The sequence below is a fragment of the Procambarus clarkii genome, chromosome 18 (genome assembly GCF_040958095.1).
Source record: "Procambarus clarkii isolate CNS0578487 chromosome 18, FALCON_Pclarkii_2.0, whole genome shotgun sequence".
Taxonomy (NCBI): Eukaryota; Metazoa; Arthropoda; class Malacostraca; order Decapoda; family Cambaridae; genus Procambarus; species Procambarus clarkii.
Genome location: NC_091167.1, coordinates 11,861,368 through 11,870,019, shown reverse-complemented (window position 1 = coordinate 11,870,019; position 8,652 = coordinate 11,861,368). Strand labels below are relative to the sequence as shown.

Here is an 8,652-nt window from a genome sequence, read left to right as displayed (position 1 = left end):
TGCCCGTGCTAGTGGCTTTACAAGAATGTAAAACTTCAAGTCTCTGTATTCTAATAAACCCAATGTACCTTCTTGTATATAAATAACTAAATAAATCTATGAATCCAACATTATGTTTGTAACTCATCTTCTATGTATGTACTTTTACCTGAAGAAACATTGAAATTTGAATTTTGAATATGAGTGTGGCAATAATGAAGGGAAATTCACCTTATTCAGGGTTCCTGTCCGCTACCGCCTGTGAGAAATAACTTTGTACCTTGTAATTCATTTTGTAAAATAGTTTCAAATATATAAGGGGTAGTAAAACGCTATGAGAGCACAAGTAGGAACCCGACAAGGCTTCCCCAGGACGCTACTATTTCTTATTTAAAGCACTTTGCATAATTTAACGTTGCAGGGTGTCCGAGCGCGGAGCATGCAAACTTCCCTGCTTTAATAAAAAATTATGTGTCGGGTATGTCTTGATGGCCATACCCCGAGGAACCGAAGTCCCAAGTGCCACTTAGTACGGCAGACACCCTTTTATACAAAGAATGATATTAACTTTTCACGGTATAGCTAAAGCAATCTAAATATATAATAATAACTGTATATTTTTATATTAATTTACTTTAAATACAATTATAATTACATTTATTTTAAAACAACAAATTATATATATATATTATAAAATAAACTGAATTCAAAATAGTTATCAATAATTATTAATAATGAATCTGCTTACAAAATATAACTTTAAACTGGTTGATCATACGTCTTGTGCGCACACAAATAACAATGGTATACTATGCCATTTGGATATGCATACCTGTGTTTTGCCTCAGGGCCACTAACACTAGTGGCCTAGAAGCCGAAAGAAGGTGGTTTTACTACTAGGAAGAAGGAAGCCGCCGGCTTGTCATAGGTCCCCCCATTTGTCCTGATGTTTTTTTTTTTCAGGCTAAATTTTTAAAGTTCCGCAGAGTTTCGGCATTTACAGCTTGGGTGGGTAGGCACTTCCAATGGTTTATTTATTATTTATTTATTTATTAATATATATGTACAAGAAGGTACATCGGGTTTGTGAGGATACATAGCATGGTGTTAACAATCTTGTAAAGCCACTGGTACGCGCAGCGTTTCGGGCAGGTCCTTAATCTAACATATCCGAATCTAGTCTCCTTGGTGTAGCGGTAAGACACTCGCCTGGCGTTCCGCGAGCGCTATGTCATGGGTTCGTATCCTGGCCGGGGAGGATTTACTGGGCGCAAATCCTTAACTGTAGCCTCTGTTTAACTCAACAGTAAAATGTGTACTTGGATGAAAAAACGATTCTTCGCAGCAGGGGATCGTATTCCAGGGACCTGCCCGAAACGCTACGCGTACTAGTGGCTGTACGAGAATGTAACAACTCTTGTATATATCTCAAAAAAAAAAATAAGAAGGTAAATTCTAGCAAAATTTAAGTGTTAACAGGTAAATTGCAAACAAAAAAATGAGATGAGAGAGATTAGTAGGTATATTAGAACATATCGATAGCTCTGGTTGATTGCATTGACAGCTTGATTGGTAATTTAACAAAGATTAATAAGCACAATACAGCATATTGATAGCACATATAAGAGGACAGCAATGATCACAATGGTAAAGTTGTTTGGATTAGGCATATAAAGATTGGAGGATTGGATAGCACTAGAACAGTGCAATTTTAAAGCATAAGGTAGGACACTATGAAGATTAAATTAGGTACTTTTTTTGAATAAGGCAAAAGTTGGACAGGTTTTCGATTCATTAGGGCGTGAGTTCCATAGACTGGGTCCCTATATTTGCATAGAGTGTTTACACAGATTAAGTTTGACTCTGGGGATATCAAAGAGATATTTATTTCTGGTGTGGTGATAATGGGTCCTATTACATCTGTCCAGGGAGAGTTTCAGAGCATGGCTTGCATTTAAGAGCAGGGTTTTGTAAATGTAGTTGACACAAGAGAATGTGTGGAGTGACATTATGTTTAGGGAGTTAAACAAGGGGGCTGAGTGTTCTCTGAAAGCAGAGTTTGTTATTATTCTGATAGCAGAGTTTTGCTGGGTGATGATTGACTTGAGGTGGTTTGCAGTGGTTGAACCCCATGCACAGATACCATAATTAAGATAGGGATAAATTAGTGCATGATATAGAGAGATGAGAGCAGAGTTAGGTACATAATATCTGATTTTGGAGAGTATATCAACTGTTTTAGAGACTTTCTTAGTTATGTGTTGTATGGGGGAGCTGATGTTAATTAAGTCTATTGTCTAGGAATATGCCAAGAAACTTTCCATCATTTTTATTACTGATGTTAACATTGTCTATCTGAAGCTGAATTGCATTTGTTGATTTGCTTCCAAATTAGATGTAGTAGGTCTTTTCTATGTTAAGTGTTAGTTTGTTGGTTGACATCCATACCTTGAGGTTACCTTGAGGTGCTTCCGGGGCTTAGCGTCCCCGCGGCCCGGTCGTCAACCAGGCTGTTGGACGCGGCTGCTCGCAGCCTGACGTATGAGTCACAGCCTGGTTGATCAGGTATCCTTTGGAGGTACTTATCCAGTTCTCTCTTGAACACTGTGAGGGGATTGTCAGTTATGCCCCTTATGTGTAGCGGAAGCGTGTTGAACAGTCTCGGGCCTCTGATGTTGATAGAGTTCTCTCTCAGAGTACCTGTTGCACCTCCGCTTTTCAACGGGGGTATTCTGCACATCCTGCCATTTCTTCTGGTTTCATGTGATGTTATTTCTGTGTGCAGGTTTGGGACCAGCCCCTCTAATATTTTCCACGTGTAAATTATTATGTATCTCTCCCGCCTGCGCTCATGGGAGTACAGATTTAGGCTCTTTAGTCGGTCCCAATAGTTTAGATGTTTTACTGAGTGGATTCTAGCAGTAAAGGATCTCAGCACGCTCTCTAGGTCAGCAATTTCTCCAGCTTTGAAAGGGGCTGTCATTGTGCAGCAGTACTCCACTCTAGAGAGCACAAGCGTTTTGAAAAGTATCATCATCGGTATAGCATCTCTAGTGTGAGTTCTTGTTATCCAACCTGTCATTTTTCTTGCAGTTGTGACGGCTACTTTATTGTGTTCTTTAAAGGTAAGGTCATCCGACATGAGTACACCCAGATCCTTTACATTGCCTTTTCGTTCTATGTTATGATTTGCCTGAGTTTTGTACGTGGTTTCCGTTTTTATATTTTCATTTTTTCCATAGCGCATGAGCTGAAACTTATCTTCGTTAAACACCACATTATTTTCTGTAGCCCATAGAAAGACCTGATCTACATCTGACTGGAGGTTCGCCGTGTCCTCTATGTTGCCAACTCTCATGAAGATCCTAGTGTCATCTGCAAAGGATGATACAGTGCTATAGGTTGTGTTCTTGTCTATGTCCGATATGAGGATGAGAAAAAGTACTGGAGCAAGCACAGTACCCTGGGGGACTGAGCTCTTCACGGTTGATGGGCTGGATTTTATTTTGTTGACTATTACACATTGGGTTCTGTTGGTCAGAAAATTGTAGATCCATCTACCTATTTTTCCGGTAATTCCTTTTGAACGCATTTTATGTGCAATAACAGCATGGTCACATTTATCAAACGCTTTTGCGAAATCTGTGTAAATTACATCAGCGTTTTGTTTGTCTTCCATAGCATCTAATGCCATATCATAGTGGTCCAGCAACTGTGACAGGCAAGAGCGCCCTGTTCTGAAACCATGTTGTCCGGGGTTATGGAGATGCTGTGATTCCATGTATTTTGCGATTTTACTTCTTAGCACTCTCTCAAAAATTTTTATGATGTGCGATGTTAGTGCTATCGGTCTGTATTTTTTTGCCTCTGCCTTATTTCCTCCTTTATGGAGTGGTGCTATCTCTGCTGTTTTTAGTATGTCAGGGATAACGCCAGTATCTAGGCTTTGTCTCCACAGAATGTGGAGGGCCTGCGATAGTGGTTTTTTACAGATCTTGATGAATATGGAGTTCCAAGAATCCGGGCCTGGTGCAGAGTGCATAGGCATACTGCTTATGGCTTCTTCAAAATCCAGTGGGGAGAGGGTGACGTCTGATATATGATTTGATGTTGGTATCATATCCACGGGAGACATCTCCCGTCACGCAGGATGCAGTCGCACCTCCACAGATCTCCAGTATCATCTATTGATTCTGGAAATGGCTCGAAAGGGCCACCACTTATGGGCTATTCATGCCCATGCCACCTTTTGGGTGGCTTAATCTTCATCAATCAATCAATCAATCGGTATCATATCCATGAAAAATTCATTTGGGTTATCAATCTTTAGTGCGTTTAATGGCTCGCTGAAAACAGAGTCGTACTGCTTCCTCAGTAACTCGCTCATTTCTTTGTTGTCATCGGTGAGTCCATAAGTGGACTTTTTTTAATTCGTTATTCACCACATTATTTAATGCGTGTGGGTTGGGGTCTGAGTAGATGAGGGTAGTATCATCAGCAACAACATAGGTTTAAAAATGTTACAGACATTAGGTAGGTCATTGATGTATATAAGAAATAGGAGAGGTCCCAAGATACTGCCCTGTGGCACTCCAACGGTTATTGGTAGAGTGGGAGAGGTTATATCATTGATGGCTACATATTGGTGTCTATCACTATGATAGGATTGGATATAGTCCAGTGCATGGCCTCGGATTCCATAATGATGGAGTTTAATTAAGAGGTAGTTATGATTAACAGTATCAAAGGCATTGACTCAGGTCAATGAAGAGTTTATAATTCAGTGTGTCCGGGGACAAGCAGCCAGAGTATATTTATACATATTAAGCTTATATCGAGGTCCCAGCTCCCCAGGTCGAATTACTAACCCTGTCCAGAATGCAACCCCACAACAAGCGAACTCCAGGAGTGCCTACCTACTGCTACGCAATACTACTACTAATAATAATATTTTATTTACAAGAAGGTACAATGGCTTTGTGAGATTACAGTAGAGTGATATTTTTACATTCTTGCAAAGCCACTAACACGCATAGCGTTTCGGGGAAGTCCTGGGTTATAAACCCACGGAACCGCCTACCCTCTAAAGTCGTAAATACTAAAACTGTGTTAAGCTATAAAATCCACCTGGAGAGGATCATCAAGGCAAATGGGGGGACCTTTGACAAGCCCCCGGCTTCATGTCCTAGTCGACGCCACTAGTGTTAGTGACCCACAGGTAAAATCAGGTAAAATAGTTTCAAGCTCAGCAAGTCACAGTGTTGGAGTGAAAACAGGAGATGCGTTTACAGCCAGCAGGTTAGGGGTCCCAGTAGTACAGTCGGATTCGTTCTCGACTCATAATCGAGAATTCCGGATTCAAATCTTAGTCGGGCAGAAATGATTGAGCGCATTTCCTATTACCTAATGCTTCTGTTCACCTGTTATATAAATAATCCAATAACTTAAAACCAAAGATGGGAACATTAATGAAATACCATCCAGTTCACAAAGGAGGCGAGACAGCTAATAAACAATTACAGACCAATATCAAATCTACATATTGTCACGAGAATCTCCTTAAGAAAGGAGATTGGGCCTATTCCTTCATCGCCAACAACATATATCCATACTCAAGTGTAAGAAATTAACATCCAAAACAGCAACAACAATACGTGATCAGAAGTCTGTGTCTAGACAAGACTCCACTACTCTCTACACCCCAGTACCTGTGACCCCGACACACCTGGTGTCTGGGAGACCAGCTCCACCCGCTGGTCAATAAGCCTACTGCTCGTTTGCGGCGAAAAGATACGTGAATTTAGAGACAATTCTATAACCAATGTTCCAGCGATGTGTCAATATTTCATTCAAAATGATCTGCTACCAGAAATTTTAGCCAAATATCCCCAGTTTGCTAACTGTAGGTAGTAACTAAGTGATTGTAACCTATCCACCGCTGCCCACTGGATGGGGGGCGGTGTGCAGGACAAACATATAAATTTTGACACTAGCTCTCCACATATGTCAGTTGCTTAATTTAGAACCTGTACTTGAGGTCGATCTCGAACCCATTGTTGATGTGATGACTTATATTGAATTTTGTAACTAGCTCATCAAGATTGTAACTTGCTTAGCTAAATGAATTGTGGGGTTCAGTCCCTGAGCCCATTATGTGCCTCTGTAACCCTTTCCACTACCGCCCACAGGATGGGTATGGGGTGCATAATAAATGAACTAAATTAATTAATTATTCGTTTGCGTCTGTAACTATATAGGTATGTAACTATATAAGTATATAGCTATGTAACTATATAACTATATAACTATGTAACTATACGTGCCCGTGCGTAGTTCCCTGTTGGGTTATTTGTGGACCTACATAGGGCTTTTGACACTGTCAACCACTAAAACCTTCTTCTTAAATTACATCATTATGGAGTCAGAAGACACTCCCTGCAATACCTCAAATCCTACCTTACTGACAGGCTCCAGTATGTTTCTGTGAATAATTCAATTTCTCCCACCCTACCCATCAACATTGGTGTTTCTCAGGGCAGCATACTTGGCCCTCTCCTCTTTCTCATCTGCATTAATGACCTTCCAAATGCCTCCCAACACCTCAAACCAATTCTATTTGCTGACGACACAACCTTCATTTACTCCAGTCCTGACCCCCTTGCTCTAAATGACACAGTAAATACTGAGCTAAATAAAGTCCATCTTTGGCTAACTGCCAACAAACTCACCCTTAACATTGACAAGACTTTCTATATTCTGTTTGGCAATAAATCCTCAAATCAAATAAATCTCATGATAAATAATACCCAAATTTGTAACAAAATAGATGGCAAATTCCTTGGCGTTCTCATTGACCACGAGCTGAATTTCCAGGGACACATTCTAAGTATATCAAAAAAAGTTTCAAAAACTGTGGGCATTCTTTCTAAGATCAGATATTATGTACCTCGCCCTGCCCTGGTGACTCTCTATTACTCTCTCATCTATCCTTATCTCAACTATGGTATTTGTGCTTGGGGTTCTACTACCCAAAAATCATTTACGTCCTCTAATTACTCAACACAAAGCTGCTATTAGGACAATATCCAACTCTGGCCCCAGAAATCATTCGGTACCCCTACTCAAATCTCTGATTATGTTAGATATTAAGTCACTGCACATCCTCTCATGTGTATTATATATATATATATATATATATATATATATATATATATATATATATATATATATATATATATATATATATATATATATATATATATATATATATATATATATATATATATATATATATGTCGTACCTAGTAGCCCGTCTATATATGTGCAACTATATTCACAACTATATTCTACCCACCTCAAGACTGCGCTCCAATATAGAAGCATCAAGAAATATGGACCAATAGGCTTTCTACAAACACTTCTATTCAATATCCATTGTTTCGTGTTCTGTCTTGTGTTGATGAAATTAATACCCTATTAATACCACACTTTGTTCTGTCTTGTGTTAATGCCACATCACCCCTTCCACCTCACTCAAATGTAGATATAAAATCGGAGATACGTAAGTTCTATTCAGTTGTGTATTTGTGAACTAAAGTCTTTGAAAATGTAATAAGTTAGAGATGGACTGATAAAGGTGAGAAAAACCGCAGAGGGCAAAATGTTCACAATTACTAAAGAAGAGAACCTCAACGCTTTCCTCTCCCAATGTGGTCTGTCTCAGCTCATTATCACTCCCAGTGAATTAACTTAATTAACCCCCTGTCAACTAGTGGGGCTAGGTTTCCTAAGTCTCATTGTTTCATTTTCTGACTTAATTTTTAACTTACTCATTTACTGAAAATTATAAACTAGTCATTTACTGAAATTATTTAATTGAGTGCATAAATAGTTCTTCAGGTCTTATTAATTATACAGTCATAACTGAACTATTTATAGTTAATAATCATTAGCTTAAATTTGCCTATGCTTATTATTCAACTTTTCTTTGATTCCATTTATTACCTAGGTTGCCTAGCCTCGCCATGCTCCCTTACTCCATTGTACCCCTGGCTTTGCCTGCATCTCAAATTGCAAATTGTTACTTACAGTGTACCTGAGAGTACTTGTAAGCAATCTACCTCATTTTTCATTTTTGCTCAATTTGTTTTTGTATTGCTTAGTCTTGTTTATATTTTTGTTTTGTATTTCTATATCTTGTGTTTTGTATAGTCCATGTTTATATGTTTTTTCGTTAATCTCATTTATTACCTAGGTTGCCTAGCCTAGCCATACTCCCTTACTCCATTGTACCCCTGTAAGCCCCTTTTGAGTTTGCTTTGTTCTGTATTGTGTACATCTTTTTCCCTATTTTATAGCTTATTTCTACCTTGTTATTTGCCTTTCTTCCCTTGTTTTTCCTGCAATCAGTTTTTTTTATGCAGACAAGTATAGACCCTGAACTTAACCTCTTATCCACTATCTATGACAATTATCACTTTAATGATCTAAATTGCAGATATTTTGCAGCACATGATGTAAACAATGTATTAACTCATAATCACAATATCTCTGTAATCAATTTGAACGTTAGATCCCTAGGTAAACACTTCGATGATGTTAGTGCCTTGATTGAAGCTATTGACAACAAATTCTCTTTTATTATACTTACTGAAACATGGTTGAAAGAGGATA

The 8,652-nt window shown here is 38.7% G+C and overlaps 1 non-coding gene across 1 annotated transcript; it reads right to left on the bottom strand.

The window, feature by feature from the left end:
* Positions 1-397: 397 nt before the first annotated feature.
* On the bottom strand, positions 398-528 carry LOC123754715 (U11 spliceosomal RNA). The gene has a single exon (XR_006772421.1). It is a non-coding gene; the product is annotated as a U11 spliceosomal RNA (small nuclear RNA).
* Between the last annotated feature and the right edge of the window lie 8,124 nt (positions 529-8,652).